Below are 8,232 nucleotides of genomic sequence, written 5' to 3'. Positions count from 1 at the left end.
TACTTTAAAGTGGGCAAGTTAAAGAATAAAATGCAATAGGCTTTAGAGCTAAGTTAAGTAAAGTGCAGCCTTCCGGTTGTGGTTGGACGACATCCCAGGATCCTTCATCTTTCTCTATGCTCACTGAAGCTGACGAGAGTTGTAGTCTTATAATATCTGCAAGGCTGCACTTTCTCCACTCCTGGGACTTTGGTAAAATATTATTTATTGAGAATGGGCCTTTCAACCTGTGCTGTGTAACATTTATATGCAAACCTTTCCAGAATGGGGCTTTAAATGGGGTTGGGACATTTGCTGCCTGAAGTGGCGCATGAGATAGTGGTCTCACCCTAGCCAACTTACAAAGTACCTAAGGCAGGTTAAATTATTCTGGCCTCTGGGACAGAATCCCACAGGTCTTGCTCGTCTCCCTAACTGTACAAACCTGACAATAATTAAATGACTATTTTTTCTTTTATGATGCCTAAAGTGGCTACCTCACCAGCTAATGCATTGATAGGAACTATCAGTCTATTTATGGAATATTGCTTGAGCCTTTCAACCCACCAGAGCCCCAAGGCAAAGTACAACAGGTAAAAACATTTAAAATATTAAATTCATAAATGAAAACATTTTTAAAAAACAGACTTAACCTCCTGTTTAAAAGCAGTTGTAAAACTTAATGGCACTGACAACTTTTGAACTTTGAACTTTCTGATTCAGTCTTTTAGTCAATACTTCACCATCTTTTTTACTGTAAACATGAAAGATGTTAGGCATAAGAAAAGACAAGCCTTATCTAAGGTACCCTGCTGCTGCACTAATCTGAAACAGTCTTGGGTCACATTTCTTTTTTGCAGCAATTTAAAAAAATTATTTATCTACTCAGATCTTTGTTTTGTTTATCTTTTCAGCTGTTGGAAGATCTAAACATATACTAACAAGAAACTCGTTATTGACTTCCAGCCTAACTTAAAAACAACCTCATTGACGAACAATAGGGAGACATCATCAGGTGTGTGAGGGAGAACCTGGAGATTTGTAGAAGAACAAAAGCTGGTAGAAAAATGCAACCCAATGAGTATAAAGCATGTTCAGTGGGCACAGAATACTTATGGCAGTGCTAGAGAGAGTAAGAAAGACTCAGGAAAGGTTATTGGCATGAAGTATCCTGAAAGAATGCATGACCAGCTGGCACTTTAAAGCAGAGCAGTGCACATTGTGTATGTGTGTATTGGGGGAATGACTTTAAAACGTACTTCTGTAAACAGGCATGTTGATATTCCCATTTTGTTTCTCTTGGCACCATTTTGCTCCCCATTCTTCATAGTATTCATGAATATCTTCCACAGTATAAAATTATAGCACTTTGATACCAGTTTAGCTGGCATGGTTCCATCCTTTGGAATTCTAGTTTGGTGAGGTGCTGTTGTTGTGTGCCCTCAAGTCTCTTCCAGCTTATGCCCATCCTAAGGCAAACCTGTCATGAAGTTTCATGGCAAGATTTGTCCAGATGTATCTTGCCATTGCCTTCCTCTAAGGTTGAGAGCATGTGACTTGCCCAAGATTACCCAGTGGTTTCCGTGGCGGGAGTTGGAATTCAAACCCTGATTTGGAGTCCTGGCCCAGCACTCAAACCACTCCATCCCACTGGTTTGATGAGGCACTAGAGTAGTGAATTTTAAATACCTCACAAATCTCAGGATTCCATAGGATGATGCTAAGCTAGTTAAAATAGTATCTGAACAATATAATGGTTTAGCATCAGACACCACAAGCAAGTTCATTATTAGGACGGATCACGTTGTGCAAGGAAGGAGAGCAATACTAGCTAATTTAGCTAATTTAGTTTTCTTCTGATGACAGAACATGAGATTGTTGGCAGGTTTCTTTGTTTGTTTTAAAGAAAGAATCAGTTTCATTCGAGAGAGCATCTTGGCAGACCCCAAGTGCACCCAAAGTGCTAGCTAACTCCAACTAGAGAATATTTTCTTTAAAATCTTCCTATTGACACAGGTTTCTCCCTGCTTGCTAGCGCTGCATGGAGTTTACATCTCAGATTTTACAAAGGGAGAGTGTTTCTGCAATGGTTGTTGCAGGAGTGAGTAGAGAAATCTCAAGCTGGGATAAATGGTTGAATCTTACTTCTGCCAGAAGAGAGCACTGCTGCTCCTGGTAGATAGGGATTTCATTTCGCTTTCCACATACAGTATTCATTTCAGTTCCTTTCAGATTCAGGATGGGAAGAACTTCAGATCAGAAAAATATTAAGTGTGGAAGAATCTAAAATGTGACAGGTTTGTTCTTTTAGACCTAAGGGCCTTGAATGTTCTAGGCTTGAATGCTGTTGTATTTACCCATATTAATGCTGAAAATTTGGGTTGCCAGTTTTTTTTCTGAGAAGCTCCTCATCTTTAACATCCATGGGGCAAGTAGCTACAACACAGGCCACTCTGTTTTGGGAATTGTTATATCAACTGATTTTGGCCGGTACAGTCGGCCCTTCTTATGCATGGATTTTTTAATACATGGGTTCAAGCATTCACAGTTTGAAAATGTTCAAAAAAAGTATAAATTTCAAATATCAAACCTTGATTTTCCATTTTTTATAAGGACACCATTTTGCTATGTCATTATATTTAATGAGACTTGAGCATCCACGGATTTTGTTATCCATGGGGGATCTTGGAACCAAACCCCAGTGTATAACAAGGGTCCACTGTACAGCTGGGATACAATTTTGTTCGTTCCTGAAGAATTCAACTAACATTTTACTGATCTCTTCATACTCAAGATGGAAAGAACATGAGGCTTTTAAAATTAGAAAAATGGGAGAAAGCTGAAATTGACAAATACCCTTATTCTTAATGGTGGAAACACAGTATACTTTTGTGAATGGCTAAAAATTTGAGAGCAATGGACTCCCTTCCACCACTGTTGCCAACCTACCTCTGTTCCCCTCTGTAATGTCAGAAGACAAAGGAAATTTCTAGTACAGTGGGCCCTTGGTATCCACTTGAGTTTGGTTCCAAGACTGCCATACTCCCCTGTGGATACCAAAATCCATGGATGCTCATCCCATTATATTATATACAATAGTGTAGTAAAATGGTGTCCCTTATACAAAATGGAAAAAATCAAGATTTACTTTTTGGATTTAAAAATATATATATATTGTCAAGCTGTGGATGGTTGAATCTGTGGGTGCAGAATCCATGGATTCGGAGGGTTGATTCTATGAAAGGCTCCAAAAAGAAAAAAAGAAAGAAAAAACTGAAGGCATTCCAACCCTATTTGGATTGGAAGTCCTGACATTCTGAATTGGAAACAACTTTTTCAGTTTTCTAGGAAGAACTGGAGCTTTGGATCAGCCTGTCAAACTCACATTTCAGTGCCAGCTTTTGAACTAAGGTGACCTGCCTGTTTGACCGTTTTGGATGTGTGAAATGAACTGAGCTTTCTCATGTGTCCTATTCCTCTCTCCCCCTCCCCCTCCCAATGGTTCCTGTGTGGCGACTGTCATTTCTGTGGTCCATTTCCTTTAGTTTCAATTCTGTCCAGTCATATGTCAGGCTTGGGCCTTAAGGCAGTTCATAGTGAAATTAGGATAGGCATGGGGCCCATCACATGTATCTTCCAACCCCATTTCCCCCCAACCCTTATCTAGATCATCTGTCCATGCTCTCCCCCAATCTCATAGAATCATAGAGGTGGAATAGATCATTAGGGCCATTCCAATCCAACCCCCTGTCTTGCAGGAATACCCATCAAAGTATTCCCATCAGATGGCTGCCTGGCCTCTGTTTAAAACCTCCAAAGAAGGAGAGTCCATTACATCTGAGGCACCGTGGTTCCACTGTCAAACAGCTCTTACTATCAAGAAGTTCTTCCTAATGTAATCTCTCCTATTGCTGCAGAAGAACCCCATTGGGCAAAGCTGAGAGTGACTGACTACTCTCCCCACTTTATCCAGCCAGGTCTTAGTAACAGATAACCAAGTTGGTGTACTCATCCAAGACAAAGTCCAGATTACAGTGGTCCCTCCACATTTGCTGGGGTTAGGGATGAAGGACCCCTGTGAATGTGGGAAAACAAAACACTTTTCTTTTTACCTGAGAGAACACTGTCTAAGAATCTCCAGGTCCTCCAGTGAAACTCTCTAGTCAGCATCTGCCAGAAGTTGATCATAGAATCACTCTGGAGGACCGACAAATGCCTAGAGATGTATTTTCTCTAGGAACCTCTAGGATCCCCAGCACAACTGTATGGCCAGTTTATGGCAGAATTGAGGACGTAGAGTTTCCTAGAGCAGTGGTTCCCAACCTTCCTAATGCTGCGACCCTTTAATACAGTTCCTCGTGTTGTGGTGACCCAAACCCATGAAATTATTATCATTGCTACTTCATAACTGTAATTAAATAGGTGTTTTCCAATGGTCTTCGGTGACCCCCATGAAAGGGTCATTCGACCCCCAAAGGGGTCCCGACCCACAGGTTGGGAACCACTGTTCTAGAGAGAACATATTAATCAAAACGGCAAATAATCAAATCCACAAAAGTCAAAGCTGCAAAGGGCCAACTGTATTATTGTTTTTATATTCATATATTATTTATATATTTGCCTTACATTTAGCAGCAACATTTTCAGGTGCTTTCCTGATGTCTTATGGGAAATGGCTTCTGCTTCTAAATGGTATTCTTTCCCCACCGCCACCCCTCTGTCACTTCAGCCATGTTCTGTATCAGACGTTTCTCACTGAATAATGTTGTTGACCTGAATTGGCCTATTGGTTATTTAAGTAGTATATTTTAAAAATAGGCGTGCTTATGCATTTCGGTGTTTTGTAACATCTTTTTAGGTGATGAGCTTATCATTTGATATAAGGTCATATGGGTAGGAATGAGATACCTAGAAGCTGGAAAATGTTTACTGCAGAGAACAAAAAGCAGCAAATGGTGAGTCACAGGGCATTGACCCTAGTGCTCAGCAGGGAGTAGGGTTGCAGGATCTCAGGGACGAGACCTGAGTTTCCAGGGTTTGTGGGTCATCTCCAGACGGGATGAGGGTGCAAATTCTAGATTTTGAAAGCTTAGCTTCAGACAGGAGGAAGGGCTGTGTGAAAATCTCCAGCTGAGCTAGGAGAGCAGCAGCTTGCTACAATTTTCAAGGCTTTATTTCTTGCTGCAACTGGTAAAGACTCTTCCAAGTGCAGTCTATATCTTCAGATAGCTTCTTGGCTTGAAAGACAACCCTTTTAGCAAAAAACTCTCTGCTTTAATTTCCAAAAGGGAAAATACCTCCTCTCTCCTTCTCTTTCTCCCTCTGTTTGAATGACAAGTTATAAGAAACTGTAGTTGGTACATAATGCACAACACTCAAAAACATCAGCAGGGCTGATCTCCAGGCCTCATGTTTTGTCACAAAAACTCAGGGCCTAGATCAGTTATGATCTGGAGACAAAGTTAAGTTCAGGGCTAGTGAACTTGTCCCTCCACACAATTATTGTTGGACCTTAGATCCCTTCAGCCATAGCACAATAAACCAGAAGAGCAGCCCCGTCAGGGAGCGTATTGCACAGGATCCCTCTCAAACTTTGAGAAAGCCTTGAAACATATTTCAATCAAGTTTTTTAAACTAGCGTACTGTACAAGATTCACTGAATGGAGCCGCCTACAAATTTAAGCACTCAGGGAATTCAAGAAGCTGTAAGCTAGAGATTTTGTTCTGAAAAACATACTGAATGGAGTTCATAGTCCTTTCTCTCAGAAATCCACTCTGGATTGCCAGCATTGCAACATGCACAACATGTTGCAATGTGGAATGCTCTTTTCACATTGCAAGCTAAGCAATCAGGACAGGATACTCCAGTCTATTCCCCCTGCATCCATGGTTTTCTTACCTTTGCTCCCAACAACCAACATTTAATGTCTGAGGCCATTGAGCATGTTCACTTTTAACCAATTGGATTTGGGGGTTCCTACCCCTTAGGTATTTTAAAACAGTTCTACTAACCTTAGGATTCCCCTAAGCTTGCCATAATATTCCTTTTGTGAATGGACAGCACTATTATGGGCTACACAAAGGTCCACACTCAGAAAATTATTTGCTAGTAGCAGAAATAATATAAATATATGTATGTGTGCGTGCGTGCGTGTGCGCACACACACATTTCACAGATGAAACCAGAGTGTGGTCAACATCAGAGTGTGGTCAAGATGACAAAAGTTATTACAGTGGGGCCTTGTTATCCACTGGGTTTGGTTCCAGGATCCCTCGTGGATAACGAAATCCATGGATGCTCACATCCCATTAAATATAATGTTCTCTCTTATAAAAAATAGAAAATCAAGGTTAGCTATTTGGAATGTATACTTAAAAAAATATTTTCAAGGCGTGGATGCTTGAATCTGTGGATAAAAAAATTTGTGGATAAGGAAGGCTAATGAGGAAGGAGAGTTTTCCTTTTGCCTGAGCCTACTGAGAAAAGCAAGACACCACCCCTACTCTTCCCCCACTGAGTTGAGTGCAAACTGCTTTTTCACTTAATTCAGTTTGCAGCAACTGAAATAAACTGAGGATGGTTCACTTTTTTAGTCTGAAGACTCATGAAATCACATCCAACATTTCACAGATGAAAACCAGGATGCATGTAGCCAAGGAACATCAGTGTGTGGTCAAGATGGCGAAAGCTATTGCTGAAGAAGACGCAAGCTAGGAGAGGATGTAGCAAGTTTCTTTTGCTTGAGTCTACTGGGAAGGACAAAATTCTTTCCTCTCCTCTCCTTCCTTCCCTGCTGAATTAACTGAATACAAACTACTTTTGCACTTTGAACTCAGGGGCCATGCAGACTACCTTTTAACCCGGATCAGGAATCGATTCTTCCACATGAAGTTCATATCCGCCCCGAATCTGTTACACTCCATTTTGAGGCATGCACAAGTGTTTCATGGCAAATGCCCCTTAGCGCAGGTCATTTAGAATCGGAGGGAAAAGCCGTCTCTTTTGAAAAAACCTGTGTTTGACGAATATGAACTTGCCCCCGATCATGATCGGGTCAAGTTCAGGGGAGAGATTTAGGTCAGAGGGAGGGCAGAGGGCAAGCATTCCCTCCCCTTCATGGGGTGAAAGAGGAGGAGGAAGGAGCCAAAGGGTCCCAAGAGACGGAGGAGGATCAGGAGGAGGAAGAGGATGAAGGAGCAGGGGGAAAGCAGGGGGCCATGGAGGGCAATCAGGAGCAGGACCAGGAGGAGAAGAAAGGAACCAAAGGGTGCCAGGAGAATCAGGGACGGAGGAGGACCAGGAGGAGGAGGAGGAGGATGAAGAGCCAGGGGAGAGAAGGGGGCCATGGAGGGCAATCGGGGTAACGGAGCAGGAGGAGGTTCAGGGCAGGTCAGAGGGAGGGCACTGAATAGAGCAAGCCTCTGCTCTCCCACCAGGGAGCTTTCTCTTTTTAAAAATGTTTTTATTATTATTTTTTGCAGACTATGTGCATGGTTTTAGCTTCAGGTAGATATATAGATAGATAGAATGTTGCTGGCTGCCTGTTTCCCTTTCCCTTTCATTTTCACCTCCAGCAGCAAGGCACTTTGCAAAAGGCATTTACAAAAGCCTTTTTTCCTATGTGAATGCTACAATGCAAATGTTACAAAGGCTGCTCTTTCCAATTTGGCAAATTGATACAGAATGCTTTTGCTACTGTCTGTAAAGAATTCAGGGGTAAGTGAGGTAAAGCAATGTGCATGGCATTTCTGAAATTCCAAGGTGAGGATTATTATTATTATTATTATTATTATTATTATTATTATTATTATTAGGCATTCTGGGGTGGCAAGGAGAGAGGATGCAGGATACAGAGATGGCATTAGATTGCATTTTGGGGCAAATGGGGCCAAGGGAAGATCCATGACCTGCAGTGACCCAAACCCCCACAGCACACACACACAGAGGAGGTTTTTAAATTTGACAGCATCTGTGCATAGCATACCGGCACCTGGTTCTTTAAAAAAAAGGAGGAGGGGAAGCACACTTCCAATTGGCCAATGAGTGCAGGAAACGTCACCTATGATGATCGCGGAATTAAATTTGATTGACAGCCAGGCGCCTTCATTTTAAACTGGTTTTCTCCAAGAGGGCATTCAGGGTTAAAATACCCTGATTGGTAGTCAGCACTTGCTTCCGCAGGGATCCGGGGAGAGAGAAACCGAAGCTTCCCAGTTCCCTCCAACACAAAAGGGCCAGTGAGAATGGGGCCT

Source organism: Sceloporus undulatus, chromosome 6, assembly GCF_019175285.1.
Source record: "Sceloporus undulatus isolate JIND9_A2432 ecotype Alabama chromosome 6, SceUnd_v1.1, whole genome shotgun sequence".
Lineage (NCBI taxonomy): Eukaryota > Metazoa > Chordata > Lepidosauria > Squamata > Phrynosomatidae > Sceloporus > Sceloporus undulatus.
The sequence above is the reverse complement of the archived record's forward strand: the minus strand, read 5'-3'. Positions refer to the sequence as shown.